Source organism: Balaenoptera physalus, assembly GCF_965194825.1.
Source record: "Balaenoptera physalus genome assembly, chromosome: 15".
Classification (NCBI taxonomy): Eukaryota; Metazoa; Chordata; class Mammalia; order Artiodactyla; family Balaenopteridae; genus Balaenoptera; species Balaenoptera physalus.
This window is the reverse complement of record NC_138894.1, coordinates 2,747,466-2,773,506: the sequence shown is the minus strand read 5'-3', so window position 1 is coordinate 2,773,506 and position 26,041 is coordinate 2,747,466. Positions and strand designations below refer to the sequence as shown.

General features: G+C 38.8%; 1 long non-coding RNA gene across 3 annotated transcripts in view; it reads right to left on the bottom strand.

Annotated features, from left to right (window-relative positions):
- The window catches only part of LOC309643649, a 245,484-nt gene that overhangs the window by 135,674 nt on the left and 83,769 nt on the right, over nt 1-26,041 (bottom strand). The window contains exon 1 of one of the 3 annotated variants that reach the window (XR_014253942.1): nt 18,113-18,482. The exons of 1 other annotated variant lie outside the window; for it this stretch is intronic. This is a non-coding gene — a long non-coding RNA (uncharacterized lncRNA). Of the gene's footprint in view, nt 1-18,112; nt 18,483-26,041 lie in introns of those variants that run through there. One more of the 3 variants, XR_014253943.1, reaches the window with a different exon arrangement.

Below are 26,041 nucleotides of genomic sequence, written 5' to 3'. Positions count from 1 at the left end.
TAAATGTTAGCTGGTTTTCCTGTCTTCTTGGAAAATTTCGGTCAGTGAAACACTCTGAGGGTGTCATTGCAAATGTCAGCCTAGGCCTGGGATCTTGTAGGCAGGCTGCCTAGACTCCGATTTACCAGAGGTTGTTGTCGGGAAGGAAAAGCTTTTCCTCCACACTCTTGGGTTATTGCTTGGGAGCCTGCAAATTAAACTAAGAAAAGAAATTAACAGGAGAAAAGGCACACAGTTATTAATATTTACATGCCTGGGAGTTCACAGAAAAGAAGTGAAACTCAAAGAAGTGGCTGTACTCAGGGTCTTATATACCATTTTGACAAAGAAAAAAAGGAGGGGGGATTGGGCTTTAAGGGATGATAGATCATATGGAAGTGACTAGGAAATATATGGAGAACTGATGAAGGATACAAATTATTTTAGTAAGATCTGTTTATATAAACAAGCATCTTCATCAAGGGAAATTTATGCCCTGCATTGGGCAGATGAGGGCGGGCAGAGAACTCTTCCTGCATCTGATGATTCTCAGTTATCTTCAGCTCAAAATAATCTTCATGCCAAAGTGGTGGCATATTTTGGGATGGCACATTCTGATTCCCTTCATGTTCAACAGTTAAGTTTTATATATATAAGTTATATATATATATGTTATATATATACATATATATATAACAGTTGAGAGAGATATATATATGTGTGTGTGTGTATATATATATATATATATATATCACTCTGAATAATAGATATATATCCAGGAAGAACTTTGTTTTGAAGCTGTATCCTAACACATTTCCAGGTTTCTGATTTCCGGGAGGCATCTCTCAATTGTTTTCAAACACAGTTCAAAGGAGGCTCTTAGAAGATCAGTTGCTCAGAATTTTTGTCCAACCTAATAGAGGTTAAATGAATTTCCAGGTCAGCTGTTCTTAAAGCAAAACTCATGTGTACGTCTCTGGGACCTGCTGTGCATTTATTCATTGTATTCATCATTAAGATATTCTGGGGTGGTCCAGGACCAGACTAGACCTCCGGGAGTAATGAATAGTAATACTGTGGTAAAGAGTATAGTCCTCTACATAAATATGGAAAGAATTCTTGCTGTTTTGGAGTTTGGTTAACCCTTTCAGAACAGATTGGTTCCAGTTATTTTACTCAGAGGTAATTTGCTATATAAATTTTAAGTGTTTACAAAATTATAAACAGCAAGAAATTGCAACTCAGAAATTCTGGGATTCTGAGTTCATCAGGGTTACAGAAGGAGACCACACAGTGTGTCTCCACTTGAGGCTTGAGGTTTTTAGCAACACGCGTGCCTGGTTGGATTCTGCAGCCTCCAGATGCAGGGACAGATATGAGTGCCTCGGACAGATGCTGGCTTGTGAGCTCCACTACACCTCTGCTCCTGCAATCCTTCAGTTTGTGCTGATTTTCATTTCTTGCCCAGAGCATCTCAAAAACTATAACTGCATTCATTATTGTGGGTGATGCACGTGAGTTTCAAAAAGGTGCTTATAACTTTGTTTAATTTCTTAATAAACAAAACCGATGGCACCATGCCTAAGACAAGCTCAGTCGGTAATTAAACCTCTATCTCATGTCCACGTCCACTATGGAATTGCTTTGCTATTATTCATACGTTTTTAAAAAGCTGCAAATAAGAGACCCTTGCCCCTGTCCAGAACTCCTTTGATTTGCAAACGCAGTTACAGACTGTAGTCTGTAAAAGGTGATTCACTCTCCTCTCTCCACACACACTCAAAACAGTACTCACCCCTCATCAGGTTCTGAGAGGTGGGGTTACTGTTACCTGCAGGTCATTCCTTGTTGTCTTGGAAATGTGTTTTCTCTGACTTAGTGTTCCCACTGGGCAATGAATGGCCTTAATCTCTGATGGAAAAGGCACAGCAGGTATCACTCATGTGATTGACTATTTCTGAATATATAATATAAATCCAGTATCTACTACAGAAGAGAAGAGATTGCTAGACAGACAGAGAGCTTCGGGTAGCAAAGCTTCAGATGTCTGATAACAATCCTGTAATATCTTCACATCCCCTTAAAATTTAGACCAAAATATTTGTAAAATTTATTTCGATTATCTCAGTCAGTTATAGACAGAATTGTGTCCTCACAAAATTCATGTGTTGAAGCCCTAATCTTTGAACACTGGGCTCTGACAGAGGTAATTAAAATTAAATGAAGTCATAAGGACGGGGCCCTAATCTCATAAGATAGCTGTCCTCATAAGAAGAGGACACAGAGAAAAGACCACAGGCGGACACAGCAAAAGGCAATCATCGCAGGCCAAAGAGAGAGGCCTCAGGAGAAACCAACCCTGCTGGCACCTTGATCTTGGACCTCCACTCTCCAGAACTGTGAGAAAATAAATTTCCGTTGTTTAAGCTGCCCAGTCTGTGATATTGTGTTATGGAAACCCTAGCAAACTAATACGTAGTCCATGTAGGGTTTTAATTGATTTTTTTAAACTCTCAGGTTTGATTAAAACAACAAAAAAAAAACCTCTAACTTATAAAGACATTTTAAGAAACCCAAACCTTTAGCCAGTGAATAATATTTTTAATTCTTAATGACCAATAGTTCCGGATTAGTAATAACACCATGATGAGAAAATAGAGTTTCATGTTCATTTATTACTTTGCTCTTAATACCAACAGGCTTACAATGTAAAATTCATGTTCAACTTTCATTCGTCTGTGTGCCAGTGGAAAATGGCAATGGTAACTGTACACAACAGTATATTTATCTCTCATAATACCATACTGTCTTCAACTGTCATCTCTGGATGGCTTTTCAGTGAGCTGACAATGCTCTATACAGCTTCGAGATTAAGTTAAATGTTATAAATAAACAGAAAAAAATGACTTAATAATAGTCATCCATCGACAGCAATACCTAGTGAATGTGGAAAGCAATAAATTCCACCAAAGAGATAAGCCTATGATCACAGAAAACAACTGCCAAAAATCAGTACATTGAGGTGAAGAGAGACCCAGACTTACTGTGTAGCCCCATTAAAATGCAAATATTATACTGAATAGACTTTCCATTTATCTACCCACTTCCCTTAGGTTTGGAACAGAGAAATAAAATCTCTGCTAGCCTTGGTTAGGTTTAAGGAGAGAGGCAGAAGACAAAGCTAGGGGTTTTCACAAGGAGAGGGCTCATATCAGAGACCTCCTCTTACAACTGAGACCCCCGAAAGGTTCTTTGTTCTGCCGGTAGATGGAGAGAAATATACTCTACTTCCAGAATAAGATTATAAAAGATGTTCCTTTCCTGAGCTCCACTCTGGATAGAGGAGAGGAAGAGAGAGAGAGAAAAATGCCCTCTCTGACAATTCCTGACAACAAGCTCGGCCTCATAGGCTATAAGGCTGGAATAAATACTGCCTACGAGGCTCTAAATAACTCTAGCCACAAATTTAAGTTAAGTTAGGTTTGCAGTACCTCTATGTGGCTAAGTGGCTGACAGAAGCGAACCATTTCTGAGAAGACACTCCCTGAACCTGGGTCCAAAATAATTCCCACAAATGGTACATGTAAGAAAATCAGTGTATGGAAAAAAATCACAAAACACTTGAGGAACTAAGACATAATGAGCAAACATCAGGAAAATACCTTACACAGAATTAGAATAAAATATTTTGCAGATATTAGAATCAACAGATTAAAAAATATTAGTGTTTAGTATGTTTAATCATATTTGTCAAAAATATAACAGGATGTGACTAGGAAGATTTGAGGAAGAATCAATTAGAGCTTTTAGAAATAAAAATTCTAATAAGTAAACACAATGGAAAAAAAATACAACACTTTGTAAATGGCAAGAAAGAAAATTAGTAAGCTGTAATATGTATCTGAAGGAATATTGCAGAATGCAATGCAGAGAGACTAAAAATGGAAATATAAAAATATGAGAGAGACAAGCAGATATGGGGGTTCGGTGGATGGGTCTAACATTGTAATCCTATTAGAATAGGATTCTACAAGTGAGGAAGGAGAGAATAGGGCAAAATAAATAATGGGTGAGAATTTTTCAAAACTGATAAGAGACTCCAGTTCACAGGTTTAGAAAGTCCCTCATGCAAACAAACACAAACAAACAAAAATCCATTCCTAAATGCAACATACAAAAAGAAGAAGAAACTATTCATATGGCCACTGACTTCTCAAAGCAGCAGTGAATGCCAGGAGACAATGAAATAATACATATGAAGTAATGAGAGAAATTAACTGTCAACCTGGAATTACATATATAGAAAAACTATCATGCATGAATTAATATGACTCAAAAACATATACTAATTAGCAAAAGAATGAGGGATATTAAATATGAAAGAAGCTCATTAAAGAAACATCTAAAGGATATGCCTCAGGAAGAATGAAAATGACATTAGATGGAAGGTCTGAGATACAGAAAGGAATAAAAAGCAAAGAAATGTTAAAGTGTTAAACACATGGGTAAATTTGATATAAATTGACCATAAAACAATAACCGTGTTCAAAGAGTGGGGATAAAAACAGCTGAAGTACGATACCAGATATCAATAGCAGAGAGAAGGATCTAATCATCTTGAGAATATATATTTTTCAGTTGGGCAGAGACACTGTTAAAATTATTAAAATTTATAAAGCAACTCCCAAAAGAATAGAAACAAGGAATACAACTTCCAAAGTGACAAAGGGGAAAGAAATGTGAATAAAATGATGCAGTCCTAAAAGTATGCCAGAGATGAGAAATCATAGAGATGATATTAAAAGAGAGAAAAAGAAACCACCCATACTATTACAGAAATTTAATCTATATATCTTATAAACCACATTTGATATTCTTTGACAAAATGTGTCCATTATAATATAAAGATAATTAGATGTGACGTTTAACATTCCAGCATAATAAAAGGATGGAAATAGTCAAATCAAGTAAAAAAAGTAATCAGAAGAAAGATGGTGTCTACACTAACATCAGATAAAATAGATTTTCAAAATAATAATTTAAAAAAATATGTTCTGATAGAATTTTCGAATCACTAGGATGATAAAAATTAATATATACATAAGCACTGACATAGCTACAAGACTGTCATATCCACCATTTGAACAGAAGATGTTCATGCATTTACATAAGTACATGAAGGTTTTCTCAGACAAAAACTTGGTGAGGCACAGGAGATTTGAACTATACCATTAGAAACCTTGATTTAGTATCTGGTAGAGATGCATAGAGTTCTACATCTAAAAATGGGAAAATTTATATCCATTTCAATTGTCCTTCTACTCCTCAGTCTGCATGGTGATGACCACACACTTCGTCTAATTCTTAAATGTAGGAACCCAGGAATCCACCCAGATTCACCTCCTCACCCACATCTAACCAATCACCATATTCTGTCAATTGCACCTGCCCAATCAGCACACTTCTGTCTATTTTTACAGCCACAAACTTCCTTAAACACGGTGACATCTGCACCTTGAAGATGCTGCAGATCATGATGATGGTGATGACAGGGGAAGAGCAGAACTTATGTGGCTCGTACATGCCAAGTACTTTCCACATATGAACTCGTTCTGTCCTCACAATGGCTCGGCTGGGTAGGTGTGTAATTTTCTCCACTTTCCAGGTGAGAAAACCGGAGCACAGTGTTAAATATTTAAGTGCTTAGTGGTGAAACCAGGACTAAGTCCAGGGGACCCGGCAGTAGAGTCTGTGCTCTTTCTTACACCTCACTGTAACTTATCCCTTCAAAGTATTTTTCACCTAAGCCTAGAACACTAAAACCATTTTCTTTTACCCTCAGGGTGAAAATTCAAATTCCTTAATAATTCACAAAGGGTAGCTCCATCCTGTAGCCTGATCCCTTGACCATCCTGCATCACACTCTACTTATTTTAGATACTTTCATTTCTTTGAACACTTCTGTGTGCATTCTTGCCTCAAATGGACCACTGCACATCCTTTTCCATCTACTTCTTCACCAATTTTGCTTGGCTAATTTCTACCCATTCTTCATGGAGCTGTTAGTAAGGCATTCTGCCTCTAGGACGACTCTCTCAACCCTCTCCCAGGATAATTCTAAGTATCCTTCCAGTGAATTCCTGTTGCATCTTTTATTCTCTGCGTGCCTCCTCTAATTGATTGTAAGTTCCTTGAAGGCAGAAAACACTCGCTATTCAATTTGTACCCCCCATGTATTCTGGCATATAGAACGCACTCAGTTAGGTATCAACAATTCTCAACATGAGGTCATTGTACGAACTTCAGAAATTCAAACAATTCCCTTGAAATTTTATGTCAAATGTCGTAAGCATGTGGATGTGTACTTTGGGCGGGGGCAGGTACGGGAAATAATTGCATTTTAAAAAAAATTTGGTGGAGTACAGTTGATGTACAATGTTGTGTTAGTTTCAGGTGTAGAGTCACGTGAATCAGTTATACATATACATATATCCACTCTTTTTCAGATTCTATTCCCATATAGGTCATTACAGAGTACTGAGTAGAGTTCCCTGTGCTATACAGTAAGTCCTTGTTGATTATCTGTTTTATATATAATAGTATGTATATGTAAATCCCAATCTCCCAATTTATCCCTCCCCTCACTTACACCCCTGGTCACCAAAAGTTTGTTTTCTACATCTGCGACTCTATTTCTGGTTTGTAAATAAGTTCATTTTTACCATTTTTTTAGATTCCACATATAAGCAATATCATATGATAGTCGTCCTTCTCTGCCTGACTTACTTCACTCAGTACAACAATCTTTAGGTCCATCTAGGTTGCTGCAAATGACATTATTTCATTCTTTTTTATGGCTGAGTAATATTCCACTGTGTATATATGTACCACATCTTCTTTATCCATTCTCTGTCGATGGACATTTAGGTTGCTTCCATGTCTTGGCTATGTAAGTAGGACTTCCTAAACGAAGCTCCAAATGCACAAATCATAAAGCAAAAAAAAAAAAAGCCTTCCAAAAGAATAAATTTCAAGGGAAAATTTATCATCTTTCATAATGGAGAGCCAGTAGGTACTATCTAAAGCTGATAAATCAAGAATCAAGATAAATCAAGAAATCTATGACTTGCCACTGAGCTAGGGTGTGTCTGTAGGTGAAATAAATTGGAAGTTCTCCAAAAGCAGCTTTACAGAACCTGTCTCCTGGAGGAGGCCCATAACTTCACAATATTTCCCAGGATCTGCCCATCCCATAAGATTAGCAGGTGCACCTTACTACCCCTTAGGTGGCAAGCTGGATATATTTTCTGATTCTGTGGTTCCATTCATATTAAGGAATTGAGGGCTGCAATTAGGAAACCCATATTAATAGTTCCTATATAAATTAAATGTCATTATTGAGCCTGTCCAGGGTATGAAATTATTTTAGTCAATCTAGTGTTCTAATTAATGGAGAGCAATAACAAGTCAGATGTGACTATCCAGTGACGAAATGGATTTGTGTGAGTGGTTGGTGGAATTTGCCTTTTCACTTTGTAATTGCAATTGATTTTCAGATTTCAAAGAAGCAGAATAGGATAAAAGACATGCTACTGAGTGAAATTTAATCTTTGATGATTCAACAAGATCTCACAGGCTTTGGGGTCAGTGCTGGAAGCATTCATCATCATTCCTGTGGCTGTGCGGTAATAATGATTTCTGGTTGAAGGGTCAGTTTTTACTCTGCTCATTTAAGACAGAGTAAAAACTGAGTCAGGAAGAGAAGAGAAAAGTGTTAAAAAAATTTAGTGGATGACTTCAAGGAGAATAAAGGGAATTTGTATTCACTGGCTGTGGTGGCTGAATTGTTTTCTGTTCTATAACATGCATTAACTTTCCACCCTCCTTCTGCGGCCTCGTAACGGATTCATTATTACTTTTTTAATGATAAAAGTGTTCAGACCAAGTGTTTCATTAAAAGGACAAGCCTGAGCGGGTCCTGAGCACAAAGCCTTCAGTTCTATGAAGTAGAAAGTTAATGTTCACAGAAATTCACATGTCCTCTGTATTCAACAGAAGGACAAAAACACATTAGTCGTTTTCCACCCTCATTGGGATTGGGGTGAATAGGAAATAGGAGGGAAATAAGAGAAGCAAGGACTGTCCTTTCAAGGCGATCTGTCGGGGTCTTGAAGCAAGCATTATGCTCCGTCTAGCATTCATCAGCCTTCTCAAACACCTGGTGATTAATTCTGCACAATGAGAGAAGTGTCAAAGAAACCCAAGACTGGAAACACATTTGAATCAGAAACCCGGAGCCCATAAAGAACTCCAGCTGTCTTCAGTAACTCAAGACCTTTCTTCCTAACTGCCTGCCGGTCATCTCCAAGAGGCTGTTACATTTATCATGACAACAAAGTATATTTATCATGTTCTTCCCAAATGCGGTCCTCCTCTTTTCTACCTCATTTCACCCCTTGAGGAGGAATTCATCAACTCATCCTCTGAGCTACTTCTATACCTAGTTTAGTGTACGGATGCCTCGATGATCACCTTTTACCTACAAGTAATGTAGGGTACAGTGGCCTATTAGTATCTGCCAAGACAGTCAGCAGACTGAGCCCTCTGAGGGCAGGGACTGACATTCATTACTGCATCCACAGCGTTTTGCATAGTACAGACCTCAGAAAACAGTTTACAATAAGAAGAGCTAAGATGCACTGAACATTATATGCCAGACACCGTTCTAAGTACTGACTCACCTATTCTTTATAACAGCCCTTTGAAACAGGCACGCTATTTTCCCAATTTCACAGGTGAAGAAACTGAAGCACAGAAAGTTTAAGTAGCTTTTCTGGTGTCACATACATAGTGATGGTAGGAGCCATGATTCAAATCTAGGGAGTCTGTCCCCAGTCTGCCTGAACTCTTCATAATGTTTTATCGGTGTCTTCCAATGGTTTCCAATGGTTAAACTTCCTCTCTCTCTCTCTCTCTTTCTCCCTCTCTCTCTCTTTCTCTCTCTCTCTCAGAAGAGAAAGTATACTCAATACCTTGAGGAATTACCACCAATTGGCCTCCACCAGTTGGTCCTGTCAGCTGAGAGTCTCAGCTCTCTTCCAAACTAAGTGTTGGCCCATCAACAGGGTGAGCTTACTTTGCCTAAATCCTGGCTGATTATCCTAACAATACCTTACTTCATAACCAATACTGGAGCTTTTTCTGCAACTGCCTCAATGTAGACACTGTGATGTAATCCTATATATCACAGGTTGTGAATAAACATATTGAATTAAATTTCACTTTTGGCAACAGGAAAACATGATATCTTGAAAACTTATCTGTCTGTAAAACACATAAAATGCTGGAAAATGTAAAGATAAACACAAAGCAAAATAAAAACTTTAAACCCTAAACTGAACCAACAAGGAATTAAGAAAAATTTCTAGGTGCCCAAAACAAAGAAAGCGCAGAAAACAGAATTTTTAAGAGTGCACTAAAGCCACAAGTGCCCCCAAACCTTTTTGCCAATTTTAGTAAATTCAAGCACTGAATGTTCCCAATCACAAGAGGGATAAGAGACATGGGCCTGGGCCCAAGAAAGTGGAGGATTGAGAACTGAGAAACCTACATGTAATTGGGACCCTCAGAGAGCTGACGCCTCAATGATAGAATAACACGAAACAAAAATTCAACCAACTGCACGGAAAAGAGACTTGTCTGTCTTGGTCTGGGATTTGTGGTCACGGTTCTGCCTTCACGAGCATTTGAGGCTTGAATGTATACTTTCTGCCCAGTCCAGGAAACACAGATTTGCAAAATTACAGTAAGTGGCTCAAAGACATATGGCGACCAGTAGATGCAAAAGCAAAGTGTCTTTGGCATTCAGGGCAGCATAAACTCCAATCTGAAATTATGAAACACATGAGCAATAAATGACCAAAAGATTAAGGAGCAAAGAGAGTCCAGACGACATCATATGTTAGGATCCTTGCATACAGAATAAAAATAAACATGAATAAGATTTTTTAAAGGAACAAACCAGAGAATTGATAACATGACCCCCCAAAACTTACTATCTTAGAAGGGCAAGCAGGTTTAGAATCTACCCACATATAATTTCTAGAGATGAAAAACGTGTAATAAATACATTAAAAAGTTCTATGGATAGATTAAAAGGCAGACTAGACACTGCTGAAGGGAAAAATAGCAATGGTCTTGAAAGATATTAAAAAATGCATTTGAGAGAGAAATGAAAAAATATGGAGAGGTTAAGAGGCATGTTGGATAGAATGAGAAGACAGAACATAATTTTCAGAAGAGAAGAAATTAAATGTAGAAGAGAGAGTAGTCAAGGAGATATTGGTGAGACATTTCCATATTTGAAGCAAGTCGTGTAATCTTAGATTTAGTAAGATCTACAGTCATAGGGCAATAAATTAAGGAAAAATATTAAAAATATGACAATAAAACTGCAGAACAACAAAGAGAAAGAAAGCTCAAGCTGCCCCTGAGTTAAGACTTATAACTACAAAATAGAAACAATGAGATTGAGAACTGACTTCTCAGTAAATTAATAGAAGCCAGAACATGGTGGAATAACTCATTCAATATCTGGAAAGAAAATATTTACCCACCCAAAGTATGAAACACTTAGGACAGTTACACAAGAAAGACAGTGCATTCTATTTTCAGGCAAAAACTGAAGTTTACTAAGAACTTTCTCATAAAAGAAAGTCAAAAGGAAGGATAGAAGAAGGAACGTAATAAGTCCAGAAGAAATACCTGAAACACACAAAGGAATAGTGAGCAAGAAACTATTCAGCACGCGGGTAGATCTTAATGAACGCTGGTTACATAAGAAATAGGGTTACCAAATTTCAGGATAAACAAAACAAAATACTCAAAATACTGGTTAATAATAGCATGCAAGTTGGAAAGGCACACTGAAGGTATTTACATGTTTCAGGGTGATGGCAGAACACTTAGCTAACTTTGTACTCGACTGGTTATGCAACTTACAATTAAAAAGTGACCACTGAGATAATAGAAATAGCCCATATAAATTTCAAACCAGGAGTGGAAAGTACAGTGCAGCAATAAAACCTCAATAAAGCACCCCTCCCAACAAAAAAGAAAAAGATTGATTAGGAGTATAATATTCAAAAAAACCTAATTCCAAATATATGAGTAATCACAGTAAATGAAAGTGGGTAAACTCTCATTAAAAGTCATTGTTATATTTTTTAATCTCCAGCTGTATATTATATTATTATACTATACTACTACCGAGGGATAATTACTCACCACCAAAAGGACCTTCAGACAAAACACTTACTTTAGCCAGAAAACAAACAAAAGCATTAGTAGGGAAAGAGGATAATTACAGATAAGAGGTTTCCATGGACTGAATTGTGTCCTCCCGAGATTCCTATGTTGAAGCCTGGACTCCGAAGGTGCCGGTACTTGGGGATGAGGCCTCTGGGGGATGATTAGGGTTAGATGAGGCCGTGAGGGAGGGGCCCTCATGATGGAATTAGTGTCTTTAGTACACTAATGCAAGTGTGGAGAGAGCTTGCTCAGTCTGCCATGGGAGCCCACAGGGAAGAGGTGGCCGTCTACAGGGCAGAAAGAGAGTCCTCACCAGGACCCGGCCACGCTGGCACCTTGACCTCAGACTTCCAGCCTCCAGGACTGTGAGAAATAATTTCTGTCGTTTAAGCCACCAGTCTGTAGTATTTTGTTATGGCGGCCCGAGTTGATATTCAAAGGTTCCAAGAAAATAAAGATCCCTTGTAGCCAAATTTCAAAGCAGATAAAATAATATGTATAGAGGCTTCCCTGGTGGCGCAGTGGTTGAGAATCTGCCTGCCAATGCAGGGGACACAGGTTCGAGCCCTGGTCTGGGAAGATCCCACATGCCGCGGAGCAACTGGGCCCGTGAACCACAACTACTGAGCCTGCGCATCTGGAGCCTGTGCTCCGCAACAAGAGAGGCCGCGATAGTGAGAGGCCCGCGCACCGCGATGAAGAGCGGCCCCCACTTGCCGCAACTAGAGAAAGCCCTCGCACAGAAACGAAGACCCAACACAGCCAAAAATAAATAAATAAATAAACCCAAAAGTTTAAAAAAAGAAATGTATGAGAACACAAGTTTCTAAAAAAAAACAAGCTTGTGTCAAGGCTCTAAATTCTACTAAAAAAAAAAAATATGTATAAAACGAAAATTTACAGAAATTTAGGGGACAACTGAAAAACTTACTACCTTAATAAAATGTCTCTCTCAAATAGGCAAAAAAGTTAGTGAGAATGCTGACATTCTGAAAAGAGCAATGAACAGTGTTGGTCTAGTAAACACGTACAATTAGTGACTGAGAACACACCGTAACCAAGCACACGAGGAGGGGTGTATGTGACATGTGTGCCCTCCCATAGTGTAAACCCCACATGTACCAAAAAATCACAGCACATCTCCTTACCCAGATTCACCGTTCTGTAGCTCACAACCATCACAGACAGGTTTTTTGAATAGGCAACAAAATCCAAAATATACTAGGATTGGAAGAAAAGAAACAAGACTATCATCCTGTTTTCTTATAAAATAGCCAAGAGAATTACTAGGGAACACGTAGACGTAATAAGGGAACTTAGCAATTTTGCTGGATATACATTATATAGATTAAAAATCAATGACATTTCTATACATCAACAACAAAATGTAGTTTTAAAAAGATACCATTTAAAATAATATTCCATATATATATGGAATGAATTTTCATGAGAAGTATATAACCCAGTTGGATAAAATTTCAGAGCCTTTTTTAAATAAATTAAAGCAGGCCTAAATAAATGGAGCAAAATGCCATATCCAGAAATTGAAAGATGTCCTAAAATTGTCAGTTCTCCCCAAATTCGTGTAAAATATTCAATGTAAACCCAATTAAAATTCCAACAGAGTTTTTCTTGAACTTCCTGAAACTTAACATACTAATTTCAAAATGTATGTGAATGAACACACAGTTCGGGGACGGTCCCACAGGTGTAATCGCTTATAGAAAAGTGACAGTAGGTAGGACAGGAAAGTGAGGCTGCAGAAACGGGTGGAAACACAGGAACTGATGGAGGGGCTGGAAACACGCACAGACTTTTATGACTCTTGTCACGTCGCGGAGCGGGCCTGCCCGCTGTGGAGAGAAGGTGGAACATTTCATGACAGTGCCCGGCAGCTGTTTATAAACACAGCCAAACGAAGGATAGCATCCCTCGCTGACAAAATTAACTAAGATGAGTTTCATATGAAGCGTCAGACCGGAAAGTTCGGAAAGAAAATGAAGGATTAACACTGCTGTCATCTCGAGTCGATTTTTAAAACAAGATGCAAAATCATTTAAAAATGGATACATTTGATCACACAAAAATCATCCCTTCTGCTTATCAAAACTCAGCATAAAGCATGTGTGACAGAGACAGAGAGGTGACAAAGCGGGGAGACACTGGCTGCAATACGTGGGTGGCACATAGTCTCGGCAAAGAATCAGTGCCTGGTGTGCATTTTTTAAATCTACAAAACAGTAGAGAAACAACAGCCACAGGAAACTGGACAACATTTGCAGGAGAGGAAACCTTAGAAATGAACTTAAAAATTTTAACTTTTGCCATCTCTCAATTAATCAGGGAAGTGAAACTAAATCCCAGGGAGATATAATTTCGTACTCATCAGATGGGTAAAAATTAAATTAAATAGTCTGATAATAACAAGAGTCCATAAGACTGTAAAGCGATAGAGACTCTTGCACACAGCGTAGTATAAATTGGACAAACATTTTGCAGAGGGATTTTGTCTAAAAATATTAAGGTCAACAGTGAACATGCCTTCCAGGTCTGGGAAGATGCCAAAAATAAATTCACAAGCGTACAGAGCATGTAGCGGAATTATAGAAGGGATTCTATAGGCATTTTTTAAGCAGTGGAAACATCCAAATATCAATTAAGTGGTGAATAAATAAGTTGTGACAGTTTTGTAGAGTGACGTATCACACAGCAGTGGAAAAGAAGACACAGTTACACACCGACCAACTTGGAAGAATCTTACAAATAAAACGTTGAGAGGATACAAAGCTTTAAAAGATACATAGGTAAAGGGTCCTTATGCAAACCTGCAGCTAATGTTATTCTTAAAGGTTAAATACCAAACCTTTCCCTTTAAGGTTGGGGACAGGGCAAGAATATCTACTTTTACCATTTCTATTCGAAACGTATCCTGGGTCCCATCCAGGACAATTAAGAGAGAGGGGTGGGGGGAAGGAGGAAGAAGGGGAGGGAGAGAGAGAGAGACAGATGGACAGAGAGATTGAGAAAAGGAGAGAGAAAAACAAAAAGAAAGAAAGAGAAACAGACAAGTGGGAAGATTGGAAAGTAAAGAGTAAAGCTTTTGGGGCTTCCCTGGTGGCGCAGTGGTTGAGAATCTGCCTGCCAATGCAGGGGACACGGGTTCGAACCCTGGTCTGGGAGGATCCCACATGCTGCAGAGCAACTAGGCCCGTGAGCCACAACTACTGAGCCTGCGCGTCTGGAGCTTGTGCTCCGCAACAAGAGAGGCCGCGACAGTGAAAGGCCCGCGCACCGCGGTGAAGAGTGGCCCCCGCTCGCCACAACTAGAGAAAGCCCTCGCACAGAAACGAAGACCCAACACAGCCAAAAATAAATAAATAAAGAAGCTTTCATTTACAAGAAAAAAAAAAAAAAAAAGAGTAAAGCTTTTGTATGTGCAGGTTACATGATTTTGTATATAGAAAATCTGAGGGAACATACAAATACCAGAACAGATGAATTTAGCAAGGTCTCAGGTTAAAAGATCAATATATAAAATATTAATTATATTTCTACCAGCAATAAACAATTAGAGAATGGGGTTTAAAACCTCAGAATTGTTAGTAGCATTATAAAGAACCCCTAGGAACACATTTAACAAAAGATGGGCAACACTTCTAGAAAACATTGCTGAAAGAAATTTTAAAAGGCCCAAATAAATGGAGCTATAAATCACGTTGGTGCATTGAAAAGCTCTATATTGTTAAAATGTCAGTTCTCTTCCAGAATGATCTAGAGGTTCAATGCAACTCCAAAAAAATTATATCAGTCTTTTTTAAAAACTAGAAATTGGCAAGTTAATTTCAGAATTTACATGGGAATACAAATGACCTCAAGTAGCAAGACAATCATGAAGTTAAACAAAATTAGAGCATTTGCACTCCCTGACTTCAAGGCTAACTCTAAAGCAACAGTAACAAAGATCATGTGCTATTTGCAGAAGTATATACAAAGAGATCAGCGGAAATGAGAAGAATCTAGAAATAAACTCACATGTGTCGTAGGTTATTCTGAGAACAAAAAAAGGTGTCAAAGTAATTCAATGAGAAAAAGAAAGCCTTCTCAATAAATGGTCCTGGAAAAAGAAGATAGCCAGTAGCACCATGTAAACATTTTATGTTTACGAACTCGCTTGAATTCTCACACAATCATATGAGGAAAATACTATGACTATCTCCATTGTTACAGAGAGGAAACCGAGGCACGGAGTAGGCAGATAACTTTCCTACAGTCACACAGCTCACAAAGGCCAGAACCAGAATTAAGACTGTAGCAACATGGAGGGTTCAAAGCAAGGTAGGGTAGGATAGACGGGTTGTGGAAGAAGCTGCATTTGACCTGGGAAAGAAGAAAAGTGTTCATTTGGGGGACAGTTTTCCCCCATGATTTTCTCTGGGTCCCTTTCCTGCTTTGTATGTTTCTGGCCCTAGAGGGTCCTCACTCTAGTTACGTCCCTTTGAAGAGGTCATGATCTAGCATGCTTTACTGCCTCTTGAAGGGGAGGTACCAGACCCCTTTGAGCCAGGAAAATATAAACCACAATTCCCCCAAGATGAAATAGATCATTTGAATAGCCCTGTAAATATTAAGGAAACTGAATTTATAAATACTCCCCAAGAAAGAAAATTTCAGGCCCAGATGGTTTCACTGGAGAAGTCTACCTAATATATAAAAAACTAACAGGAAATGTGCAGAATCTCTTCCAGAAAATAGAAAACCACTTTGATTTAGCATAATGCTGGAAGTTGTAGCCAGTATAATAAGGCAAGACAAGGAAAAGAAAGACATAGAGATTGGAAAGGAAGAAATAAAACATCCCTATTTGGTAATGACATGGTTGTCTACATAGAAAATCCCAAAGAATTTACAAAAGAAAAAAAATACTCTCAGAGCTAATAAGTGAGCTCAGTAAGTTCACAGGATACAAGATCAACACTTAAAAATCAATTGTGTTGTGTGTATATAATTTATATATAATATAATGTTTACAATTATAAATTGTTATATATGTAATACATATACATGTTTATATGACATATTATATATGAATTAATAATATGTATATATAATATATATATTACATATATTGTACATTTATATTACATATATATGTATTAGCAATAAACATGTGGGCACCAAACTTTTAAAAACACTATTTATAACCACTCAAAATATCAATAAATGAATTATTTACATGTAAACCTAACAAACATGTATAGAACTTATGTGCTAAAAACCACACTGATGAAAGAAGTCCAAGAAGAACCAAATAAATTGAGGGATATACCATGTTCAAAAATTGGAAGATTCAACATAGTAAAGAAGTCACTTCTTGACAAATTGATGTAAACTTAACATAATTCCTATCAAAATCCCAGAAAGATTTTGTGTAGATATAGGCAAAATTATTCTAAAATCTCTATGAAGAAGTAAAGGAGCTAGAACGGCTAACATAATTTTGAAAAAGAAGAATAAAGTGGAAGCATTCAGTCTACCTGGTTTTAAGACTTATTACATGGATATAATAATATCTATGGAATTGGCAGAGTTATAGACACATAGATTAATGGGATAGAACAGAGAACCCAGAAATAGGTCCACACAAATAGATCCAAAAGATTTTCCAAAAAAGTGCAAAAGCCATTTAACAGAAGAATACAGACTTTTCAACAAATGGGGCTGGAGCAATCGGACAAAAATTTTAAAAAGAATCTTGACCTATGACTCACACTTTATCCAATAATTAACCCAAAGTGCACAAATAAATCATGGACTTAAAGGTAAAACAAAAAACTATAAAACTTTTAGAAAACAACGTAGAAGAAAATCTTTGAAAACTAGGAGTAGGTGAAGAATTCTTAGACCTGACATTAAAGTCATCATCGATCAAAGGACAATTTGATAAAATGGACCTCATCAAAATTCAAAATCTCACGTTGTAAAAGATACTATGAAGAAAATGAAGAGACAAGCTATCAAGTGGGAGAAAATATTCCCCAGCTACATATCAAAGGACTGGTATCTAGAATATCTGTATCTATAGATACAGATAAACATGTACATATCTCAAAACAGAGCAGTTGAAAAACAAGCAATCCAGTTAAAACATGGGCAACATCCATGAAAAGACATTTCAGTGAAAAGGATATACAGATGTCGACTAAGCTCTTAAAAGATACTTAGGGGGATAGGGCAAGATGGCGGAAGAGTAAGAGGCGGAGATCACCTTCCTCCCCACAGATACATTAGAAATACATCTACACGTGGAACTGCTCCTACAGAACACCTACTGAACGCTGGCAGAAGACCTCAGACCTCCCAAAAGGCAAGAAACTCCCCACGTACCTGGGGAGGGCAAAAGAAAAAAGAATAACAGAGACAAAAGAATAGCGACGGGACCTGCGCCAGTGGGAGGGAGCCGTGAAGGAGGAAAGGTTTCCACGCACTAGGAGCCCCTTCCCGGGCGGAGACTGCGGGGGGCGGAGGGGGGAAGCTTCGGAGCCACGGAGGAGAGCGCAGCCACAGGGGTGCGGAGGGCAAAGCGGAGAGATTCCCGCACGGAGGCTCGGCGCCGAGCAGCGCTCACCAGCCCGAGAGGCTTGTCTGCTCCCCCGCCGGGGCGGGCGGGGCTGGGAGCCGAGGCTCGGGCTGCAGTCGGATCGCAGGGAGAGGACTGGGGTTGGCGGCGTGAACACGGCCTGAAGGGGTTAGCGCACCACAGCTGGCCAGGAGGGAGTCCGGGAAAAGTCTGCAGCTGCCGAAGAGGCAAGAGACTTTTTCTTACCTCTTTGTTTCCTGGTGCGTGAGGAGAGGGGATTCAGAGCGCCGCCTAAACGAGCTCCAGAGACGGGCGCGAGCCGCGGCCATCAGCGCGGACCCCAGAGACGGGCAGGAGACGCTAAGGCTGCTGCTGCCGCCACCAGGAAGCCTGTGTGCGAGCACAGGTCACTCTCCACACCGCCCTACCGGGAGCCGGTGCGGCCCGCCGCTGCCAGGCTCCTGTGATCCGGGGACAACTTCCCCGGGAGAACGCACGGCGCGCCTCAGGCTGGGGCAAAGTCACGACGCCTCTGACGCCGCAGGCGCGCCCCGCCTCCTCCGTACCGCTCCCTCCCCCGGCCTGAGTGAGCCAGAGCCCCCGAAGCAGCTGCGCCTTTAACCCCGTCCTGTCTGGGCGGGGAATAGACGCCCTCAGGCGACCTACATGCAGAGGCGGGTCCACATCCAAAGCTGAACCCGGGATCTGTGCAAACAAAGAAGAAAAGGGAAGTCTCTCCCAGCAGCCTCAGAAGCAGCGGATTAAAGCTCCACAAACAACTTGATGTGCCTGCATCTGTTGAATACTTGAGTAGACAACGAATCATCCCAAATTCAGGAGGTGGACTTTGGGAGCAGGATATATTAATTTTTCCCCTTTTCCTTTTTTTGTGAGTGTATATGTATATGCTTCTGGGTGAGATTTTGTCTGTATAGCTTTGCTTTATAATAGCTTTATTTTACTTCACTATATTTTATCCTCTTTCTTTCTTTCCTTCTTTCTATTTTTTCTCCCTTTTACTCTGAGCCGTGTGGATGAAAGGCTCCTGGTGCTCCAGCCAGGCATCAGGGCTGTGCCTCTGAGGTGGGAGAGCCAACTTCAGGACACTGGTCCACAAGAGACCTCCCAGCTCCACGTAATACCAAACGGCAAAAATCTCTCAGAGATCTCCATCTCAACATCAAGACCCAGCTTCACTCAACGACCAGCAAGCTACAGTGCTGGACACCCTATGCCAAACAGCTAGCAAGACAGGAACACAGCCCCATCCATTAGCAGAGAGGCTGCCTAAAATCATAATAAGGCCACAGATCACCCCAAAATACACTACCAGACGTGGACGTGCCCACCAGAAAGACAAGATCCAGCCTCATCCACCAGAACACAGGCACTAGTTCCCTCCACCAGGAAGCCTACACAACCCACTGAACCAACCTTAGCCACTGGGGACAGATACCAAAAACAACAGGAACTATGAACCTGCAGCCTGTTAAAAGGAGACCCCAAACACAGTAAGATAAGCAAAATGAGACGACAGAAAAACACACAGCAGATGAAGGAGCAGGGTCAAAACACACCAGACCTAACAAATGAAGAGGAAGTAGGTAGTCTACCCAAAAAAGAATTCAGAATAATGATAGTAAGGATGATCCAAAACCTTGGAACTAGAATAGACAAAATGCAAGAAACATTTAACAAGGACGTAGAAGAACTAAAGAGGAACCAAACAACAATGAAAAACACAATAAATGAAATTAAAAATACTCTAGATGGGATCAATAGCAGAATAACTGAGGCAGAAAAAAGGATAAGTGACCTGGAAGATAAAATGGTAGAAATAACTACTGCAGAGCAGAATAAAGAAAAAAGAATGAAAAGAACTGAGGACAGTCTCAGAGACCTCTGGGACAACATTAAACGCACCAACATTCGAATTATAGGGGTCCCAGAAGAAGAAGAGAAAAAGAAAGGGACTGAGAAAATATTTGAAGAGATTATAGTTGAAAACTTCCCTAATATGGGAAAGGAAATAGTTAATCAAGCCTGGAAGCACAGAGAGTCTCATACAGGATAAATCCAAGGAGAAACACGCCAAGACACATATTAATCAAACTGTCAAATATAAAGAAAACATATTAAAAGCAGCAAGGGAAAAACAACAAATAACACACAAGGGAATCCCCATAAGGTTAACATCTGATCTTTCAGCAGAAACTCTGCAAGCCAGAAGGGAGTGGCAGGATATACTTAAAGTGATGAAGGAGAAAAACCTACAACCAAGATTACTCTACCCAGCAAGGATCTCATTCAGATTTGATGGAGAAATTAAAACCTTTACAGACAAGCAAAAGCTGAGAGAGTTCAGCACCACCAAACCAGCTTTACAACAAATGCTAAAGGATCTTTTCTGGCAAGAAACACAAGAGAAGGAAAACACCTACAATAACAAACCCAAAACATTTAAGAAAATGGGAATAGGAACATACATATCGATAATTACCTTGAATGTAAATGGATTAAATGCTCCCACCAAAAGACACAGACTGGCTGAATGGATACAAAAACAAGATCCATATATATGCTGTCTACAAGAGACCCACTTCAGACCTAGAGACACATACAGACTGAAAGTGAGGAGATGGAAAAAGATATTCCATGCAAATGGAAATCAAAAGAAAGCTGGAGTAGCAATTCTCATATCAGACAAAATAGACTTTACAATAAAGACTATTACAAGAGACAAAGAAGGACACTATATAATGATCAAGGGATCGATCCAAGAGGAAGGTATAACAATTGTAAATATTTATGCACCCAACATAGGAGCACCTCAATACATAAGGCAAATACTAACAGCCATAAAAGGGGAAATCGACAGCAACACAATCATAGTAGGGGACTTTAACACCCCACTTTCACCAATGGACAGATCATCCAAAATGAAAATAAATAAGGAAACACAAGCTTTAAATGGTACATTAAACAAGATGGACTTAATGGATATTTATAGGACATTCCACCCAAAAACAACAGAATACACATTTTTCTCAAGTGCTCATGGAACATTCTCCAGGATAGATCATATCTTGGGTCACAAACCAAGCCTTGGTAAATTTAAGAAAATTGAAGTCGTATCAAGTATCTTTTCTGACCACAACACTATGAGACTAGATATCAATTACAGGAAAAGATCTGTAAAAAATACAAACACATGGAGGCTACACAATACACTACTTAATAACGAAGTGATCACTGAAGAAATCAAAGGGGAAATCAAAAAATACCTAGAAACAAATGACAATGGAGATACGACGACCCAAAACCTATGGGACGCAGCAAAAGCAGTGCTAAGAGGGAAGTTTATAGCAATACAAGCCTACCTCAAGAAACAGGAAACATCTCGAATAAACAACCTAACATTGCACCTGAAGCAATTAGAGAAAGAAGAACAAAAAAACCCCAAAGCTAGCAGAAGGAAAGATATCATAAAGATCAGATCAGAAATAAATGAAAAAGAAATGAAGGAAACAATAGCAAAAATCAATGAAACTAAAAGCTGGTTCTTTGAGAAGATAAACTAAATTGATAAACCATTAGCCAGACTCATCAAGAGAAAAAGGGAGAAGACTCAAATTAATAGAATTAGAAATGAAAAAGAAGAAGTAACCACTGACACTGCAGAAATACAAACGATCATGAGAGATTACTACAAGCAACTCTATGCCAATAAAATGGACAACCTGGAAGAAATGGACAGGTTCTTAGAAATGCACAACCTGCCGAGACTGAACCAGGAAGAAATAGAAAATATGAACAGACCAATCACAGGCACTGAAATTGAAACTGTGATTAAAAATCTTCCAACAAACAAAAGCCCAGGACCAGATGGCTTCACAGGTGAATTCTATCAAACATTTAGAGAAGAGCTAACACCTATCCTTCTCAAACTCTTCCAAAATATTGCAGACGGAGGAACACTCCCAAACTCATTCTACGAGGCCACCATCACCCTGATACCAAAACCAGACAAAGATGTCACAAAGAAAGAAAACTACAGGCCAATATCACTGATGAACATAGAGGCAAAAATCCTCAACAAAATACTAGCAAACAGAATCCAACAGCACATTAAAAGGATCATACACCATGATCAAGTGGGGTTTATCCCAGGAATGCAAGGAGTCTTCAATATACGCAAATCAATCAACGTGATACACCATATTAACAAACTGAAGGAGAAAAACCATATGATCATCTCAATAGATGCAGAGAAAGCTTTTGACAAAATTCAACACCCATTTATGATAAAAGCCCTGCAGAAAGTAGGCATAGAGGGAACTTTCCTCAACATAATAAAGGCCATATATGACAAACCCACAGCCAACATTGTCCTCAATGGTGAAAAACTGAAACCATTTCCACTAAGATCAGGAACAACACAAGGTTGCCCACTCTCACCACTATTATTCAACATAGTTTTGGAAGTGTTAGCCACAGCAATCAGAGAAGACAAAGAAATAAAAGGAATCCAAATCGGAAAAGAAGAAGTAAAGCTGTCACTGTTTGCAGATGACATGATACTATACATAGAGAATCCTAAAGATGCTACCAGAAAACTACTAGAGCTAATCAATGAATTTGGTAAAGTAGCAGGATACAAAATTAATGCAGAGAAATCTCTTGCATTTCTATACACTAATGACGAAAAATCTGAAAGTGAAATTAAGAAAACACTCCCATTTACCATTGCAACAAAAAGAATAAAATATCTAGGAATAAACCTACCTAAGGAGACAAAAGACCTGTATGCAGAAAATTATAAGACACTGATGAAAGAAATTAAAAATGATACAAATAGATGGAGAGATATACCATGTTCCTGGATTGGAAGAATCAACATTGTGAAAATGACTCTACTACCCAAAGCAATCTACAGATTCAATGCAATCCCTATCAAACTACCACTGGCATTTTTCACAGAACTAGAACAAAAAATTTCACAATTTGTATGGAAACACAAAAGACCCCGAATAGCCAAGCAATCTTGAGAACGAAAAATGGAGCTGGAGGAATCAGGCTCCCTGACTTCAGACTATATTACAAAGCTACAGTAATCAAGACAGTTTGGTACTGGCACAAAAACAGAAATATAGATCAATGGAACAGGATAGAAAGCCCAGAGATAAACCCACACACATATGGTCACCTTATCTTTGATAAAGGAGGCAAGCATATACAGTGGAGAAAAGACAGCCTCTTCAATAAGTGGTGCTGGGAAAATTGGACAGATACATGTAAAAGTATGAAATTAGAACACTCCCTGACACCATACACAAAAATAAACTCAAAATGGATTAAAGACCTAAGTGTAAGGCCAGACACTATCAAACTCTTAGAGGAAAACATAGGCAGAACACTCTATGACATAAATCACAGCAAGATTCTTTTTGACCCAGCTCCTAGAGAAATGGAAATAAGAACACAAATAAACAAATGGGACCTAATGAAACTTAAAAGCTTTTGCACAGCAAAGGAAACCATAAACAACACCAAAAGACAACCCTCAGAATGGGAGAAAATATTTGCAAATGAAGCAACTGACAAAGGATTAATCTCCAAGATTTACAAACAGCTCATGCAGCTCAATAACAAAAAAACGAACAACCCAATCCAAAAATGGGCAGAAGACCTAAATAGGCATTTCTCCAAAGAAGATATACAGATTGCCAACAGACACATGAAAGAATGCTCAACATCATTAATCATTAGAGAAATGCAAATCAAAACTACAATGAGATATCATCTCACACCGGTCAGAATGGCCATCATCAAAAAATCTAGAAACAATAAATGCTGGAGAGGGTGTGGAGGAAAGGGAACACTCTTGCACTGTTGGTGGGAATGTAAATTGATACAGCCACTATGGAGAACAGTATGGAGGTTCCTTAAAAAACTACAAATAGAACTACCATACGACCCAGCAATCCCACTACTGGGCATATACCCTGAGAAAACCATAATTCAAAAATAGTCATGTACCAAAATGTTCATTGCAGCTCTATTTACAATAGCCAGGACATGGAAGCAACCTAAGTGTCCATCATCGGATGAATGGATAAAGAAGATGTGGCACATATATACAATGGAATATTACTCAGTCATAAAAAGAAATGAAATGGAGGTATTTGTAATGAGGTGGATGGAGTTAGAGTGTGTCATACAGAGTGAAGTAAGTCAGAAAGAGAAAAACAAATACCGTACGCTAACACATATATATGGAATCTAAGGGAAAAAAAAAAAAAGGCCATGAAGAACCTAGTGGCAAGACGGGAATAAAGACACAGACCTACTAGAGAATGGACTTGAGAATATGGGGAGGGGGAGGGGTAAGATGTGACAGGGTGAGAGAGTGGCATGGACATATATACACTACCAAATGTAAAATAGATAGCTAGTGGGAAGCAGCCGCATAGCACAGGGAGATCAGCTCGGTGCTCTGTGACCACCTAGAGGGGTGGGATGGGGAGGGTGGGAGGGAGGGAGATGCAAGAGGGAAGAGATATGGGAACATATGTATATGTATAACTGATTCACTTTGTTATAAAGCAGAAACTAACACACGATTGTAAAGCAATTATACTTCAATAAAGATGTTTAAAAAAAAAAAAAAGATACTTAACACCCCTAGCCATTAGATAAATGCAGCGAGATATTCTTACACACCTATTAGAATGGCTAAAACAAAAATAGAACAGCAAATGCTGGTGAACATGTGGATAAACTCAATCGCTCACAGACTGCTGGCAGGAATATAAAATGGTGAATCACTCTGGAAGTCAGTTCGGCAGTGTCTTCAAAAATTAAACATGCAGCTACCATATGACCCAGAATTGCACTCCTGGGCATTTATCCCAAAGAAATGAAAACAAGCTGATGCAAAAACCTCTGCACCAGTGTTCACAGCAGCTTTATTTGTAATAGCCAAAAGCTGAGAACAAGTGTGATGTCCTTCAAGGGGTGAATGGTTAGATAAACTGTTGATAGCAAAATATTCCTACCATAGAATACTACCCAGCAATCAAAAGAAATAACTATTGATATATGCAAGAACCTGAATGAATCTCCAGAACACTATTATAAGAGGAAAAGCCAGTCCCCAAAAGTTGCAGACTATGTGATTCCATTTATAAAACATTCCTGGAATGGCAAAATGATAGGAACGGAGAACAGAACAGTGGTCACTTAGGGGTGAGGGAAGGAGTAGGGACAGAAGGAAAGCAGGTGTGGCTGTAAAAGCACAAGAGAGAGCCCATGACGATGGGACTATTCTGTGTCTCGAGTACATCAACGTCAGTATCCCGGTCGTATATTGTACTGCAGTTGTGAAGTACTGCCGAACTGACTTCCAGAGCGATTCCACCATTTTATATTCCTGCCAGCAGCCTGTGAGTGATTGAGTTTATCCATATGTTCACCAGCATTTGCTGTTCTATTTTTTTTTAGCCATTACTGCAGCTTGCATTCAGGGAAGCTGTGTAAAGGGTACCCATGATCTCTCTATATCTTATAATTGCATGTGAATCTACAGTTTTCTCAAAATAAAAAATGTGATTAAAAAAAAGTAAAGTGCTTCATAACTGGTCTCCCCCACTAAACTAAAACTCCATGAATAACTGTCTTCCTTTATATTATCTCACCACTGTAGCTGCCAACTAATAATGTGTCAAATGCATCAATAAAGTGTACTACTATTATTGTGTTTGCTTAAAAAATTGAGTGAAAAAATTTGCACACACACGTATACATATATATACATATGGTTCTTAGCACTTGAAAACTACTCAAAGTTAATCACAATTAGATAAATGCAAAATAATACAACACAGACACCTTGAAATGATGATTGGAGAACGTGAAAAAGTCTGACAATACATCCTGTGGGTGTGGCTGTGAAGAATTACACCTTCTGTACATCGCTGGGTAGAAATGCAAACAAGCACAACCCTTGGGGAGAGGAATTTGGCAATATTTAGTAAAACTATAAATATACTTACATTTAGACCCAGCAATATGACTTCTAGGAATGTACACTGAAGATACATCTTCAACAATATGAAAATAAACATGCACAAAGTTATTCATTGTGGCAGTGTTTGTACTTGCAAAATATTTGAA